Here is an 18531-nt window from a genome sequence, read left to right as displayed (position 1 = left end):
GGATAAAATAAAACGTGAACCCAAACTAAAGATTTTATCTTAAAGGGTAATTGTTTTATTTTTTTTACCTGGACCTTTTTTTTCATATTCCCTGGTGTCTAAGTGACTACTGTAAACAAAAATCTCTGAAATTGGACCTTTTGTTTAAAGAGTAAAACCCTTTTTGTTTAACCAGAATGTTTAGAAATCGGAATCACCGCGCACTCACAAGACTCCATTTAAATAAACTTTTAGTGTGTATAGAGCCAGTATATTTCCACATGGTAATGGCTGAATTAATAAAGGGTTTATTTCAACCAAACCAGAGTGGTGATTGTTGGAACAGCAGATAGAGGAATCAAGATGGCTTTTGATAGTTTGATTTTGTTTCTGTCAAAAGTGATTTCAGGGATGTTGCATGTTAAACAAAAAGTATCTTAATCTATACCAAAAAGGTTGACCTCTGTAGAGATCCTTTCCATAATGTTGTCAGACACTTGTCAGGCACAATAATCTGAGCATGTCAGTGGTAATATACAGTAAGCAACAACAAAAAAAGTTGCGCAGTTGTCCAGTACGTGCTCAATACTTGACCAATTTCAAAGACTGCTGTTCCCATCAGTCACTTAGACACAAAAACATAGGAAAATAGGGTTCAGTTTGGAAAAAAAACACAAGTTACCACTTAAAGTAGGCTAATAATTGTATAATAACAAAGGTTTTCATTCAATGTTCGTTGTGTCACTATCTGTCGGCGAATGAGGTAACACAGTGGTGATTGTGCCTATGACCCACTGATGAAAGCCCTAGCATTTCTATTGACGTGAATGCTATTTACAAGTCAGACACTCATAATTACAATAACTGTCATATGACATGAACACGCATATGCATGGGCTACTTAATGGAATACTGTGTATTTTAGTAATTATTATTTGATCATTGGGATTACAGCTAAATGAGCCAAATGTATGCAGACAGATTTAGAAACTACTACATTTTCATACCAGAATTCCAATACCAAATTTGACAGTAACAGCTGCGGTTGCAATATGATACAAGACACTATATAATAAAACGAGTGATGGTTCATGATAAGACTGTAGATAAATTAAGCTTTTTACAGAGCAGATCCTCTGCAGTTTAGAGCTATTTCATGTTGATTACCCATTTAAGGAAGACATAAGTGGAGGCTGACTGAGAATGGAAAGCAGTAATCGGGGGGGGGAGGAACAAAAGATGAAGGTGTGCAATTACTGCACAATGTGAAGTTGGCCAGGAAAGAAGTTATTTCACACACAGAAAGGCGGGTTTTTGAAGTGTATGACTGAGAGAGAGGGTGCAGAAAACTGTGTGTGTGTGTGTGTGTGTGTGTGTGTGTGTGTGTGTGTGTGTGTGTGTGTGTGTGTGTTGTATCCACTGTAGTGTGTAGAAGAAAGCACCAGCTGAGTTGGCAGCACAACCAAGAGTGACATCCTAACTTCCTACATCACCAGTCTCAGACCCCCCCCCACACACACTGACTCCGCTGACTCCACATCTCCCCAAAATGGCTCTCCAAGCGTTTTTACTATTATTAAAAGTGGCATGAAGATGACTACCTGAAAATGTAAGCTACATTCCCTACACACAAAGACACTTTTTCAGATGACAATTTCATAAAAGGCAAAAAGCTAATGGTTGGTCTTGTTTGCGGACCAAGGCTGGAGTACATTAATGGGTAATGTCTATGGGCTCAGTGAAGATTGTGAAGTCAGTACTGTATATCTATCTGAATTTTTATCCTTTGTCTTTAGAGATGTTAGTATTGGCATAGGGTGTTTTGTCCTGTAACAAATCCTCTCATGGTCTTGTGTAAAGTCACTCCATGGGATCTCACAATCCAATGCATTCTCATTAATTATGCACACCCATTCATATGATATCCTACGAAGTTAGGCGACCGCCAGCTGATCAAGTGACAGAGCTCTGTGAGCGGTCGCTCATATCAGCGGCAGTTGGCAGTTGAGTTAAGCCGTCACTAAGTCACTGTCGGTCGTTTCGGCGGACATTACAGTTAAGTTTAGCCGACCAAAAGCGAGAGTCATGCGCCGACAACAGTTAAGATTAGGCACCAAAACGACTAGTTAAGTTTAGGAAGAACATTGTGCTTTGGATTCAAACGCTCTCAAGGAACGAAAACATGTTTCCTGGGTGAAAGTATTTTATTTTCCCGGAAAGCGAACTCCGTTCCCGCCATCTTGTCTTGAAAGCTCTGTGTTTTATGACCCACCTATCTAGCCTGACCTCCTCTCTAAGCATTCGGTCAAATACAGCAGCAGTCACTGTGGTGCATACAGTAAGAAATACGTTGCATACATAAGAATTACAGCGTATTCATTTTCGTAGCAATATATGCATGAAGGGTTGCAGCCTGCACAATCAAATATATATATCAACAAAAAACATGTTTAGTTTACACTTTATTTCCCTTTCAAATGTTCAGGTAAACAAGAAAGTTCAGCAATAGCAGCACAACATCCATACATTATTAATGTAATCACTATAAAACCCAATATAACTAAAATCCACCCTTGCATTTCAATGGAAAACTATTCAAATGGAAATTAAAAGAAAAAAGAGGTTAAAAGGCTTTTAGATTAACTGAATATTACATGGTACAGTGTGGAGGAAGAGGAAATCTAGATATTGCCTCATAATGAAGAATCCCTATTCGTGGCCATGCATTAATTATGATGCAACATTTAAAACGTGACCTGCTGCTGATATGGGCCTGCTCGGTGTACATCAAGAGATATTATTGGCCCACAGCTTGTCTCACTGACTTCTTGAAGCTGATTAAAAATGTAAAAGTCTGAGTGGGATTTGTTATATGAAAGTAATATCAGATATCTCCTCCCCAGATAGATGAGATTCTGCTACACTGGACTCACACTTGGGTTTTCTTTTCCTTTGCTCTCCATAAAGACACCACAAAGGGGAGCACCTTATACTAACCTAGGCTCAAGTTAGATGTTATCTCTTGTCCAAAGGTTTTAATATTATTAAATGGTAAGCAAATTCATTTCTATGGTGTTATAGTGAGTTGGATAAGTGGCGTCTACACCCATCATGAGAATGCTATACAAAAGGAAACTGAATAAACTAAATCATACTTTAAATAAAGTATAGAAACATTTCCAAGCAAGGTTGGAGGTTTGCTTTCAATTATTCTTTTTAGAGCAATATTGACTAAAAAATATATGGATTAAATGTTTGTTTTTGTAACCAGAAACGTAGTTGGCATTACCATTTTTTAGCCTTGAGTGGTGTCTGCAGATATTCCTTTTCAGGCTGCATACAGCCCCAATAACCTTCACAAATAAGGTAGAGCTGCCTGTATGTAGACTAACTGGGCAAAAAGATTCCGCAAAGCACTCGCTGCATTACTCGCCGCTGCTGGTTAAGATCATTGCTGTGAGAACAAGGTAATAACTGACTCAGATGTCTGAAACATTTTTATCACCTCGGATCTTCCCTCATCTGGACTACGCTTGCAGCACAGGGAGAGAAAATTGTTTAGAGAAACTTCAGTAAGAAAGTCAACCGGAAACAATAAAAGTGAGGGGGACGAAAACATGATTTTAAAAAGTGAGGGGGATGCCATGACTGCGACCATTGCCATAGCAACAGTACAAGCAAGGCTGTTCAGAATCCTGCTAAACAGTAAGATGTCTTTCCTGGAAAACAGTGACTTTTCAGTGGTGACCCTCTGCTGACCTAGTGGGTGTCACTAAAAAATCCATCCAATAACGCCATCAAACTATTTCCATCAATGCTCTGTCCTATCCAAACAATTATATAATTTGCGAATTGTTAAAGTGCCTTAAATAGTTAATGTTGGAAGCAGAATTTGAACAAAAAATCAACACATTTTTCACCTAACCTTACTTAAAGTTGCACTAATGAATAGGTTTGCATTAATAATGGATCTATGTGCAGTATGATGTGAAAGTGAAAGCTTACAGTGTCAAAACTCAGCTAGTTTTCTCACCTTTACTTCGATTCACTTTCAACCAGCTGTTGATATGTTGGGCCTTTTCTGAAGTCCTAGAAGTCCCTAAGGATTCCTCTCTAGTTCGAGGTAGATTGGATGTACTATAGACTGTGCCACCATCACAACGGACGTTATGTCACAGTAGCCTATATCCTCAATGTTACACTTATAGGATTGCTCCGGTGCCGCAGGAAATTCCGCCGGATGCATGTCTTTTCGTCCAATGTCTGTTTCCTTCCGCTTTCTTTGTGTTGTAATTTTAAACATTGGTGGATTTATCAGGGCTATGTTAATCTGCTCCTCAGATCTCTGCAGGGTAAATCCAGACAGCTAGCTAGACTATCTGTCCAATCTGAGTTTTCTCTCGCACGACTAAAACAACTTTTGAGTGTACACGTTCCACCAAAACAAGTTCCTTCCCGAGGCTATTTTGCAGCAGCTCCATGCAGAGCTTAGCACCGCCCAAAACGATTGTGATTGGTTTAAAGAAATGGCAATAAACCAGAGCACGTTTTTCTCCCATCCCAGAATGCTGTGTGGACTAGCCAGACCCTCCGCAGCAGCACTGTGGAGGAAGGTCTAGCAAAGTGAGACTATGTCACACTGACAGCAGTGGAAAGTGGCTGCCTCGCTAGCGGCTCATCAGCATGGACAGAGGTGAAGATACTCTAAGATGCTTCCATCTGCCATCACAGCTTGGCAGAATTCCCAAAAATGGTAATGGCAATAATGACAGACCAATCCATGATGAATGCTAGTACTGTAGCAGCGTGGTCGGCACTCCATCAGGCAAAGAAAGCCAGAAAAAATTACCCAAAAATTACTGCAATCACAGATGGACTTTACAAGGTCATCCTTGAACTGTAGTCGCTGTCTGTCTCTGTTGTTTTTTAAATTATTATTAATAAGTCCAACACAAGTACAGTAGATCTGTTGTGGCTCATTCCGACTGCGATTGGCTGAGCCCATAGATGCAAGGTGTGTGGTCAGGCTATCAGAGGCCTTTAGAGGGGCACGCCTGGGTAAAATAGAGTTTAGAGTACAGTATGTTTTTGTTCATTAGCATAGAAACAACAATATGCACATTAATCAACATTTCTGTAAATGCCCGTGTCAGCTCGTTGGCTAAATTTCAACTGTAGTTCTAGTTACTGAGCATGCATGTCTTTATATAGAGATACACTCAATAACACTATTGTAAAAGCAAACAGACACTTCTGTACAAAAACATTCCAAACACAATTACATAAAACTACAGTACATGTGTTCCTATCTTTACTGGGTGAGAGAGCAGAGGAGGTTAGGCACTCTTCAGCCTGAGTCATCAACCCCAAATACACCCGCGCGCACACACACACACACACACACACACACACACTAAGTCTTTGTCCCACATTCGTGCCCATCAATAGCTGCCGTCAAATTTCCTCAGAGGACAGGTTAGTCATGAATTGTCGCTGACCAATGAGAGAAGGCGTAGGTGTGAGTCATGCTTGTCAGAGGTGAGTGACTGACAGCTGAGAGTCTGCGGCAAGGTTAACATAAGAACACTGTGCGTGAGTTATCACTGGGTGTTTGTGTCTGCCTTATGTAGGTCTTCGTGCTTATTTCTCCTGCTCAGACACTGCAGAATAATAATACATGTTTTCAGAATACAATTATTCTCCTATCAGAAGAAAATTGGTGCTATAATTGCAAGCCAGGACAACTGCTGGTATTTGGCAAGGCGTTTGCAGAATGTACATTCATTAGTGGAATCCACATAAACCTTAACAGTTCAGTGGATTAGGGTTGGCAACAACTGCATACATTTTCTTTGAACCAGGGGATTTAAAACGAATAAAGAGAATAGGATAAAGAATGCTATACTAAATGAAATGTCAAAATGACCCCAGCGAGTCTTCTTTTTTTTAAAAGCCAGTTTATGGAATTATGTTGCTGTATTCATTGCTTATTTCAGCATAGAAATGAATCAAAAGGCGAGCTCACTGACAAATGAGGTAACACTGTATGAGCGCTAATTGTTGTAAAAGAAAATACCTACTTAATGGCCATGTTGGCATGCTGCCTTTTTATGAGATGAAGAAAATGTCTGATCGCCTCCAAGCGAAAGGTGAAGTGTCCATGCAGACCTGTCTCACCGGGCTGCCCAGGTTTGTGCAGCTCTAAGCAAGACCTGCTCCTATTCACATCTTCTGTTTTTCTTTCTTTCCGTCTGTCTTTTTCTTTCTCCGAGTACCCATAATACTTCCCGTCCTTCCTCCTCCCTCCTTCTCCACCTCGTATATATAAGCTGTGTCTATTGGAGAGTTATGAATTAGAGATGAGTTAATACAAAGATGAGTTATTGCGATGGTTTATTCAGTGGTATTCCAGGGTGCTGCTCTGCTGTCAGTCTGTGTGTATTGGACTGTGTGCTCCAACTGGTCATGTAGGCCATGTGAGTTTGACAGTTCAAGCTAATTTACATGCACGCACATGCATGCCAACATATGTGTGTGTGTGTGTGTGTGTGTGTGTGTGTGTGTGCATACGCTTCGTCCAAAGTGGTGTTCAGGAATGGATTATGATTAGTGTACTCACTCAGTGTATCCTCATGAAGCATGCAGGACTGACAACAGCAAAAGAAAAAAGAAGAAAAAAAAGAAGCACAGCCACAAACCTCTGGTCTGTCTGCTGTGTCTACAATCTAGACTTTATCTCCTGCCTTCTTTGGGCTGCGCTTTGGCCTTTCTCATAACTAATTCAGACAGGAGAGAAGCCACAAGGAGTACAAGTGCAGGGGTACACCCAATGAGAGAGAAAACACAACAAGACAAGGCCAGAAGAAGTGGCACATACAACTGTTAACTATTCATTATGGTCACTAATTAAACATTTACTTCCTTTTCAAAGCATAGCCCTGAATAATACTGGAGCCACGGGGGAGAAGTGGGCTTTGGTTAGAATTACAGATAGAATGCCAGCAAATGACTCAAATGTCAATGTAAGAATATATTTTTGGCTGAATACCCTCTTTGTCTCAGCTCTCGTGTAAATAAATTAAAGTCTGAATTTCCTAAAGAATAAACGAGAAAAAAAATGCACTCAGTAGAGGGCACATCTCTGCCAGGTGTGTCTACCTCTCCCCTCTCTAACAAAGAAGAGGTTAATCCCTCTCAATTGTCCCTCCCGGCTCCCTTAAGGCCAAAATACATGGGGCACGGATGCCACCCGTGACGTAAACTGTGAGCACATTGAGTTTTGCCAAGTGATAGTTAGATAGTTTTGTAATGCAGGGGTTGGAAGTGTAGGCTATATTAACTGGTACTGACTTATTAACTGGATAATTGTAACTACAGAATCATGGATACACATTGATTTGAACTCGGTTTTTTTTTTTTTTTTTTTTATAAAAAAAAAAAAAAAAAAAAACCCAAAAGGTTCTTTTTTGTGTTGTTGCCTTTGTAGACACAAAAAAAAAAAAAAAAAAATTTTTATGAACATATTTTTTTGAATTATTTATAGAAAAAATCATCATGCCTATCTGGTTACACCTATTGGGTTAACACTTAACTGCACACTATGAATGATGCATTAGTTAAATATTAGTAAATACTTAATTCATTATTCATAAAGCATTGTTCCTACATGAAGACACATTGGTATGTAATTCATAAACACAGTTATGAATGATTTATTATTGATTAATAAGCTCATCTATAATGGTTTAATGATTGCATTTTGATACTTTCAATTCAAACTGTTACTTAAACCTACATTGTGTAATTTTTTGAGTTTTTTTGTAGCAAAAAACTAGGGCTGTCAATTAATCGCTCAATTTCTATAGTTAATCACGATTAATTGCATGTTTTATCACATGATTAAAATTATATTATTTTGCATTTCAGAACTGTTTTTAAGTACATATTAGCAATGGAAAGCAATTCTTACCAGTGTATTTTGATTGGGAATCAAATGAATGCAAAGAAAGTGACTTTATGAACTTGATTTTAAGATTTGTATTTGTTTATTATTTATTTATTTACTGTAAACAAAAGAAAAATGTGTGAATCTAGTCAGATATTTAAATCTAGAGTCAATATTAGGGTTGGGTATTGTTTGGTTTGGATACCGGTGCTAAAACGGTACCGGTGCCTTAATGGTGCCTGAACTGAAAAAAAGAAGGGTACTTAACAATAGTTGGCGACATTAAAGAACAGCTTGTTTATTGCTAAGGCCATATGCTCAAAATTAAATGATTTAATAATAATGTTATAACAATAACTTATTTCACTAGTAAATAGCTGTTGAACGACAAAAACAACCACCAGATGGGAAAAGGGCATTTAACAATAACTTTGAATGCACCACCAGGCTGTAGGTTACCAGTTTCATTGAACGCACCGTCTGTGTTTTTCCGACAACGGCAGCTGCATATTGTTACATCCCGGTGTCGGAATCCTCTACAGTGAAATACAAACAAACTTTACACCGTTTAACGTTAGCTGTCAGCATTGTAACTGTGTTTAATCCAGCTACTAGCTAGCGGTAGGCTAACATTAGCTGCTGCTGAGTGTAGCGTTAACTAGCGTCACATGCAACAATGTTTCTGTTGCCTGTAACGTCTGTTTCAGAGCATCAGGGAGAAGTGCAGGCATATCAGTGGCACCGGAATGAGGCACCGAAATCCGCGTTGCTAATCCTGCAGCAGCAGGATGTGTTACGAGGAAGTATTGCAAAGTGCGGCAAAGGGTCAGAATATTAGCCTGTTAGGCACGACGCGAAGCCGAGTGAAGTGAAAATAAATTAATAAATGGTGGCATGCAATTAAAAAATATTTACGCATTATGCTCGGCCCTTAATCGAATGACGGCAGCCATGTAGCGCCTTCATCTTTAAAATACATTAGCCAAAGAGGGACATACCTCCTAAGGCATGGATACCCGACCCGAGGCCGACGGGTCCCGACGGTACCCGACGGGCCGGGCCGGGTTCGGACAGATATTTAGAAATTATGGTCGGGGTCGGGTCGGGCTCGGTCACATCAGCGCGATAAGGAATTTGTTGTAAAATGGTGCTGCGGCTCCTTTTAAGAGAGCTCAGTGTGTGTGTGTGTGTGTGTGTGTGGGTGGGTGTGTGTGTGTGTGAGTGAGTGTGTGTGAGTGTGTGAGGTAAGTGGGCAGCAGAGAGATAGAGAAAGAGGAAGCATGCGTGTTGTAGATCATGCAACCGGAGCAGAGTTAGTGGTTATTCGTGTTATAACGTCGGCCCTGGAGGTAACCAGTCTCTCCTGGTTTTCTGATCACGGTCGGAAATGAAGCGATCAGGAAAGGTTAACCCATTGAACATATTAACAGCTTATTAACGTGCGCTTGTTGCCCCGTGTGTGCTGATGCGCTCATCTGTTGACATTTCCGAATGCCTTCCTACAGTTGCTTAACAAAAGCTTTCCACAAACGTAGCCTACATGTGTCATTAGTATGAGGAAAAACAAATGAGATTTTAACTGTGTCGGGCTCGGGTCGGGCTCAGACACAAATTTCTTAATGCCTGTCGGGCTCGGGCCGGGTTCGGACACGGCTCTGTTGGACACGGGCCGGCCTCGGACAGAAAAATTCGGCCCGATCTGGACTCTAATACCTCCGCATTTTGCCCTCTTACACCTATTGGCACCGTGACGAATGCAAGGGGGAGATTACTCGCCAGGGAAGTTAAAAAGAGAATTAAAACGACAAGCAACAAGTCTTAAAGCAACAAGACCAAAGTTAATATTGGAATAAATGGAAACCAATGGCTGGCTGGAAGTGAGGCTAAAAACATTCTGCCTTAAAAATGAAAAGTTTGCAGAGGATACGTTTGAATCTCAGATTTCAGGAAGTGCACGTACAGTACATCTCCCCCTTAAGCAGAGGAATGTGAAAACACATCTCTAGTGACAAACTTTGCACAGATGCAAGTCAGTAGTCAAGGTCAGACATTTTAAGGGTTGTAGACATAACAAACACATTGTGGAACTTTTAATAATCTAAACATAGATATCATTTTCGTATCCCACAGCCTTTCAAGTCCAACGGCAAACTTTCTTTTTCTCTCTTTCTTCCCCACAGCTAGACAGACAGACATACTCACACTTAGACACACTGATTGTTGAGTGGGCACTTTTTTCTCTCTCTTGGATATTTGGGCATACTTGTCCTGTGGGAACTTAACAGAGAAGCTGACCTCCATTAGATTGGGAGCACACAGAGGTAGGAACAAGCTGAGGTAGAGATGGCATGGAGAAAAGTTTAGGGTTTCTTTCTTCAAATGTACATGTGCAGTAAACACAAAGGATTAGCAGCATATGCCCATGCACATGCCTGTTTGTAAAAGCATGTGATTACCACAAAATCCAGCATGTGACTTTCACTTCAAGGAGCATTTGCACCTGTGTCCTCCCGTAGACGTTCAAAAACAATTATTTAGTCTGACAACACCTCGGTGCGTCACTCTGTATGTAAATAATGGCGCTGCTCATTGAGATGTCTGCAGCGAGACATCAAGCTAATGTTATCATCTTCACTGGGACCATTTAGCATGCAGCTAATAGCTTCCCTCCACGGGAGGGCCATCAGAGCTCTGTGTCAGCTGCTCAGGCACAAAAGCTCAATACTTTACATCTCTTCCGGGAGAATTGAATAGATTAAAATGTACACATAACCCGCACACAGAGATACACAGAAAACACTGAGTTTTATTTCTTCCAGGGGACGTGAATGTACGGCAGTTGAGATCCATTAGCTGTAAAACATGTAGAATCTGTCTGCTGAACAGAAGGCGTCTCAGTGGGGAGCCAGCTTGCGATATGGAGGTGTAATAGTTTGATAAGAAATGTATGTGCACGTGCATGGGTGCATGTTGGTCTGTGTGTGTGTGTGTGTGTGTGTGTGTGAGAATCCTTGTTTTCAGTCAGTCTGACACTCTTGCAGAGCTTGTTATGGCCTGCAGAAGTAGAGCTACCTCTGTGGGGGCGAACACTGTAAAGGTCCCATTAAGTGTGCTGGGCACCACAGCAGGCATCCAAACATCTGTGACCTTTGACTAAAACAAACAAGGAGAGCTTCTGGAGAAAGAGTTAGAAATTACACTTAAAACCTCCTTCGCTCTTCCCGAAGAAGACAAAAGGTGAATCCAGCTGTAAAGAAACTTCGACAAAAAGGTTGAGTCGGGGCCATTTCGACCAGACAGGGAGAAGCTAAAAAACGGACAAAATAAAATGTCTTCAAAACTAAATCTTGTTGGACAACATTAGAATGTTGGGAACCAAATGTGACTGAAAAATGATTTTTTTCTAGTTAGTAAATCTGACTACATAACAGGCTTCGGCAGTATACGGTTATCGCTTTTGAACTGTCCCTCGGATGGGAATCAATTCAGAGCCGCTTCATTTGACTCACGATTGTGAGAATGAGAGTTTTGTGGGCAACAGAACTCTAGGCTATACCCCCAAAGGCACACTTGAAAGGATGTGTTCAAAGCAGAGTTACGCACGAGTCAGCAGGCCGCTTCACACCAGAAGCGTATTTCTATGCATGTCTCAGCAGAAGCAGACCCCCCCCCCGACCCACCCCAGGCTCCGATATCTCCCACCTGGATCAAAAATTCCAGGAGTGTGTCAACACAAGCAGTAAACATTGCAGCACTCAAACCCAGGTCAGCAGTCCAATGTGTCCACTAATAAAATGATCACCGACAGCAATACAGTCACATATTCTTTAAAAAGTGAGAACTGATTAGCTCTTTGTTAATTGCTAGTTTTATTTAAAAAAATTTTTTATTAAAATATAATTATTTATTACTAACCTTTATTTTAAGTTACACAAGAAATACACAATTTTAGGCAAAGGTAGTCTCCCATTGACAGACCATCCTCTACAGCGCTGCGGAGGAAGGTCTGGGTAGTCCAAACAACATTCCGGGACAGAAGAGAAACATTCTCTGGTTTATTGGCATTTCTTCAAACCAATCACAGTTGTCTTGGGCGGCGCTATGCACCGGACGGAGCCACGGTGCCGCCGCAAAAATTTCCTCAGGAAGGAACTTGTTTTGGTGGAACGTGTGTACGTTCAAAAGTTGTTTTAGTCGTAGCTTGTTTTTTAGCTGTCTGGATTTACCCTGCAGAGAACTGAGGAGCAGTTACCCCAAATCTCCAGGCGCGTCTTTGCTGTGTTCCGGCTGCATTCCGATTTTGTTCCGTCCTCTGTCACGCGCCATACCACACCGGGAGCGTCTCAGAAACAGAGCGTCTCAGAAGTGGAGCGTCTTGCCTGCCTGACTCGCAGATTATACTGTCTCTACATGTACTTGAAAGAACAATCTTTAAAACAAATTGCATACATTACAGTTTTTGCCCGTTGCTTGAACACTATAGACACATGCTTAAACCAAAGTAACATAACTTGAAGTTGTTGTTACTATACCTTAAACAAAGTGTAACCATACCTTAAACAAAAGCGTTGCTTTGCACTTTAGTTGCAATTCTGTAACACACTTGCTCCTTTCTGCAATACACTTGCTCCTAGACACTACACACTATTTCATACATAAGACACTTAGTTCAAAAAGGAAATCTCAGGGTACCATTGGGAAAACACATCTATTCAAAATACAACACACATTGGTTAATTGAAAAGAGTAATTTGAAGTTAATTTGTTTTACTTACAAAACTGAACACCAATCAGCCAGCTACAAAAAGGCCTCAGTTAGGCCATTTTGAGAACTTTCCAAGCATGGAGGCAGGGAGAGCTAGAGGCAGAAGAAGAGGAAGACAGAGAGAGAGAGGAGGATGTGGTCGAAGAGGCCACGCAAGGACCATTATTTTGGATGACATAAGAGCAACTTTGGTGGACCATGTCATAGTCAGACTATGACTATGAGGGAAGCTGGGCAGAGAGTCCATCCTAATATAAGCCGTTTAACAGTTTCATCCATAATAAGGACATTCCGACTGGAAAACAGGTATGTCTTCAACTCTTTACTCAGACTGTATCTAGAGTATTTACAGTACTGTACCATATCACGTTACTGTATCACATGTATTGTATTCCAGGGTGACTGATGCTCCTTTTCCAACAAAAGTGGTAGTTTTGTGAAACATACCGTGATAACGTGTTGAGATGTTTCAGTACTGTGTATGGTAAATACAGTAAATTTCAGTATACACAGTACTGTAAAAAAAGAAGCAAACAAGAACAATTTCTGGTTTTTGTTCTACAGAATGGCTAGAAGACCTACTGGGGGTGGACGCCAACGCCTGTTCACCCAACAGCAGGAGCTTGTCATAGTGAACCTAGTCAGAGCAAACAATGCAATCCGTCTCCACCAGCTACAGCAACAAATACTTGCAGATAGGCAAGTATTCAACAACACAAATCGAGTAAGCATTACAACTATCAGACACATCTTGGTAAAGCACAACATGTCCATGAAGCAATTGTACAGGGTCCCATTTGAGAGGAACAGTGTCAGGGGCAAAGAACTTGAATGTGAATATGTACAGTTAAGTGTTTCAGTCCTTTACATTTACAATAAAGAATGGGTGCAGTCCAGTAACAGATGAATATGTACCACTGGATTAGTACCACATAGATACATTCAGAAAGCTACACAGGTACCTGTGTGGTGGGGTGGGTCGGTTCTGTATATGTAGTAGTGTAGGTGTGGCTTTGAGTAAAGCCATCCACAATATGTATTTTTTGTTACAGAGAATCTTGGACATGGATGGAGCAGCCCAGCCGCATGAATGTATTTACATTGACGAGGCTAGATTCAACCTTAGCAAAAACCAACGACGGGGACGTAATATAATTGGCCAAAGGGCAATTGTGCACGTCCCGGGGCAGCGCGGGGGAAATATCACATTGTGTGCTGAGTCTTCGAGGGCTTCTGCACCATCATGCCAAACTGGGTCCCTATAATGCGCAACACATAATCACATTTCTAGATGTATATGTAAATGTAAATGGACTGTTTTTATATAGCGCTTTTCTCGTCTTAACGACTACTCAAAGCGCTTTAACATAGTACAGGAACCATTCACCATTCACACACATTCATACACTGTGGCCGAGGCTGCTGTACAAGGTGTCACCTGCTCATCAGGTAAACATTCACACACATTTACACTCCGATGGCGCAGCATCGGGGGCAATTCGGGGTTCAGTGTCTTGTCTTTATTAAAAAAGATCTGTGATGTCTTGTCCAAGGACACTTCGGCATGGAACTGCAGGGCCAGGGATCAAACCACCAACCTTCCGATTGGCAAGTAACCTCTCTACCAGTTAGCCACAGCCGCCTAGATGGACTTCATGATGCAGTTGTACAGGATGGACCAGAGCAGCCCAGGTTTATTTTTGTCTGGGATAATGTTAGTTTCCATCGGGCTGCTCTGGTCCAGAACTGGTTCACCAACCATGATCAATTTGAAGTTGTGTACTTGCCCCCTTACTCGCCATTTCAAAATCCTATTGAGGAATTTTTTTCCGCTTGGAGATGGCGCGTATATGACCGCCAACCACATGCCCGTATGCCTCTTCTGCAGGCAATGGAACAGGCCTGCGGAGACATTGAGGTGAGGTCAATCCAGGGATAGATTCAGTTGATGAGATCCTGTGGCCAGACCCCAACAGATGGCAGGATCCATAAGCCCACTTGCACACAATTGTGTTTTTCTGTTTACAGTAGTGTATTTTTCTTTTTTTTTTGATTTAACTGAATTTACTGTACTGTAAAATATACTACTGTAATGTAATGCTTTTGAATTCAGTATTTCATTTTTTGGTTGTTGTGAAAACATGCCCTCTGTGGAACTGAATAAAAACATTGAAAACAAAAGACTGCAGTTTTTTTATATAAAGTAGACTAGTGTGTTGCTGCTGATCTGAAAGTGTATTCATATGATGCAAGTGGGTATCATTTTGTCATCAGAGTGACATTTTGACAAAGGATTGTTAGGTTTTGATAGCAGAGTTTCAATTCGACATAGATGTGAATGGTTTATATCCCAGTGTTGTGTCTTATTTGCTTGTGTGTAGAGTTTTGACACAATGAGCCAAGTTTTGCAAAACGTGTTCAAGCAACGGGCAAAAACTGTAACACACACATTGGATTGGCTATGAGTTTACCGAAAGTATACTTCTGCTGTCTCACACTGTCAGTGGTAACATCTGAGGAAATGTTTGTGGACACAACTTCTCAAGAGGAAATCAAGACGCTGCTCAAGAAGTATTTACAGTCCGCTTCTTGCTCTTGCATTATAAGAACCAGGGACATGCTCTAACAGTGTTGCCTAAGTCATCACACCTTTAGCAAAAAAATGTATTAAGCTAGTATCTACCTTCCACTCCAGGCACTCCTGTAATTAAACTCCTTCCTTCTCTTTTCTGGCGTTGTCTTTATTAAAAAAGATCTGTGATGTCTTATTGTGTTTTTGTCGTTATCCTTGGTGTTGTTAAGGAGACATATGCAATATGATATGTCTTTTGGTAAATTGACTGGATAGTCTCCCTGTTTCACTTCCTGCCCTGTCTGAACAGCCCGCGGCTTGTGTGAAAACAGACCTGGCGCGTATCTTTAGCGGAGAGGACCGCCACAATTCTGGGATACACTGTGGCGCAGCTGGTGGAATATCAAGCATTGACTTAAATGGCAGCGATTGCTTGCGGGGGTTGCGGAGCCTCTGGAACGCAACGCAGATGCGCCCAGTGATATAGACTAGGGCAAAGGTAAAGCAGATCGTCGCTATCGGTGGAAACCTTATATGTTCAAAACTTTGATGAAAAAAAGGCTTATTTGAAAACATTTTATTGAGCTATTTATCTCAGAGATGTATTGGCTATTTAATGACACAGCATATTTAAAATGGATGCATACCTGACTGGGAAGGCCTCCAAAATATGTATATTTGCAAGGTTCAACATCAAAGCCCCACCTATTTCATCTCTTCTTCTACAGTTGATTTATGTTATTGTGCATCACAGTTTATTGCCAACAAAAACAGAACAATATGTAAATGAGAACAACTATATCCTGACTTGGGCTGCATTAAATCACAGTAGTTAGGTGATCACAGAGAGCAGGAGTAGACTGAATGGAGGTTTAACAGCCCTCCCTCCATCCCTTTCCTCCTTGTCTCTCTCTTGTGCTAGTTTTGCTTTGTATGTGAAGAAGTGCATCATTACAAATTGAGTCAGATGCAAATTGATATTATATGGCTCAAAGTCACATTTTGTTAGCTAAACAGCAACGGCTGCGGAAATGACTGGGGCCTCAGGTGCCCCTGTTCCCTCACAGTAACGTTTTCTCGGCTAAATGGAACTGTAGGATTCCCTTAGGGTACAGATTTGATCATTGGCAAATTATCAAAGATGTTTTATCAATATTAATAAAGTTATGAATATGGTTATTAATAACTTTATCAAATCGACAAACAATCAAAACGGGGCACCACCCTGCTAGTCAGGGACCAATAATCAAACTGTGGAACAGTCTCATTTCTGTGGTAATCCTTTAAAAAGGAAATAAAGGAAGGTGTGAATCCAAGCAACGGACCTGATCGACCAGCAATTGTTACAAGTACACAAATAATCACAAGCAACTGCTAATTAAGTATAATAAGATTTATTAACTTCACAATTATCAGTAGCTAAACAATAATCCTTCAATAATAAACTCATATACCTTTTTATAATATCCCAACCAAAAACCAACCAAAGCAAAAACAAAGCAGCATGTGTCATGGACACGTCTGTGTGTGTGTGTGTGTGTGTGAGTGTGTGGGTGTGAGAGAGTGAGTGACAAAGGAGGGGGCGGTGTCGGAGTGTAGTTCTAAACACCAAAACAACTCCAAAGATGGCTACTCCTGTGAGCTGCACAAAACTATTTAGCCTCAAGAGGGCGGTAGTGGTGCTGCGTGCGCGGAGAGGGCTGAAGAAGCCGGGGGGGTTGCTAGGCAATGGGCACGCTTGGTAGCTAGTCCCTGTTTTAGCTCTGTCCGAACGTAGGGAGATCCCACGTGTGAAGCTACAGCGTTAGCTTGGTAATTTCGCGGCTAGCCTGTGTCGTGTTTGTGCGTGTGTTAGTAAAGGAAGAAAGAGAAGGAGAGTAAAGAAAAGAGGCACTTCTGATCTTAAGATATTGATAATGACCTAGTTCCCCTCAGCCACTGTCCTACAGACTGAGAATTTTGGTTTTGCTGAGGGAAACGTCACTATAACCACTCCAGTAGCTAGCAGCTGATTTTCGCGATTCTATCGCAGACAGTAAAAACTCCTGAAAGGAGTTTGCAGATAGCAATTACGGTTTTAACCCAGCTACTTAACACGACATAAATCAAACGATATAATGATCAGTTATATATTCACAGAACAGATTAATAACCAGATATGGCCCATACATGATTACAATCAGATCACATTAATGGCAACAGCGGTAGCTAACCCTTTGCTCATTAGTAACAAAACAAAACGCACTAGTTCTAATATTCTGCCCAGAACTGTGTAAAAGCCTCCTTACTGTGCGTTGTCTGTCAGTTAAGTCTCTTGGCCAGAGCTTAACAATCCGTTCGTCAGAAGCAAAAGAACGAAAAACGGATTCCAGGTCGACCAAACAAGAAAAAGAACAGTCCTTTTCTTAAATCCAGGCTGATTAAGCCCGCTGCAGATGAAGGAATACTTCGACAAAGTATTTCCTCGGATCCCCTTGTATATCAGGCCAATATACTTTGTACCAGCTCGAAACTTCGCCCAGCGAGATGATGCTGGTTTTCTAGTTTACTAGTCCGGACTAGAGTGCTTCCTTCGCGTGGAGTCACGCGTGGAAAAAAGCGAAGAAGCACAAAAACGCCGAACGCTTTTATCGTTCCCCCGCCTCCTAGTGGCGGGGTGGTGCGATCAAAGACCCGGCGGCCAATGGGAAAACTGCAACCTGGTCAAAGGTGTGAAGCAGTTCTTTGTCTCACCGCCAGTCTGCCTTGTCCCACACGTGTTAAATGCACTTTCTCCATCTTGAGATTCTGCTTCCAAGTAGCAGCCTCTAGGAGTTTGGTGCAACTGGCTTTGGAATTTACATGTAGGCCAAGATCCTTTGTCTCGCAGTCAATTCAAGTTGAGCCAAATCGCTGTTTAACCAACCCTTGGTCCCCAACAGAACTATGAAGACTAAACTACCGTAAACTTAACTGTCAAGTAACCGGTTGTCATGTGACAGGCCAGTGGTCACCGTAGTTTTTGTAGGATATCAAACAAAGTGTTGCACGTACGTTTTCCTACGTTATCATATGAGCCCCTTCATGAGAATGTGTTATGGTTTTGTGAGACACACTTTTACAATCCCAATTTATGTGTGGCGAGTGGGACTTTTTGGTGTGGAACGCCTTTTTGGCCCGCTCAACGCCCAGACCCAAGGAAGACACCGGCAACGCCACCTGGGGAATTTCACCCCAAGAATAGGATTTGACTAGCTCGATAGTTAAACCACCAAAATACAGAAAGCACAC

This window comes from Perca fluviatilis, chromosome 1 (genome assembly GCF_010015445.1).
Source record: "Perca fluviatilis chromosome 1, GENO_Pfluv_1.0, whole genome shotgun sequence".
NCBI lineage: Eukaryota > Metazoa > Chordata > Actinopteri > Perciformes > Percidae > Perca > Perca fluviatilis.
Note: the sequence above shows the minus strand (reverse complement) of the source record.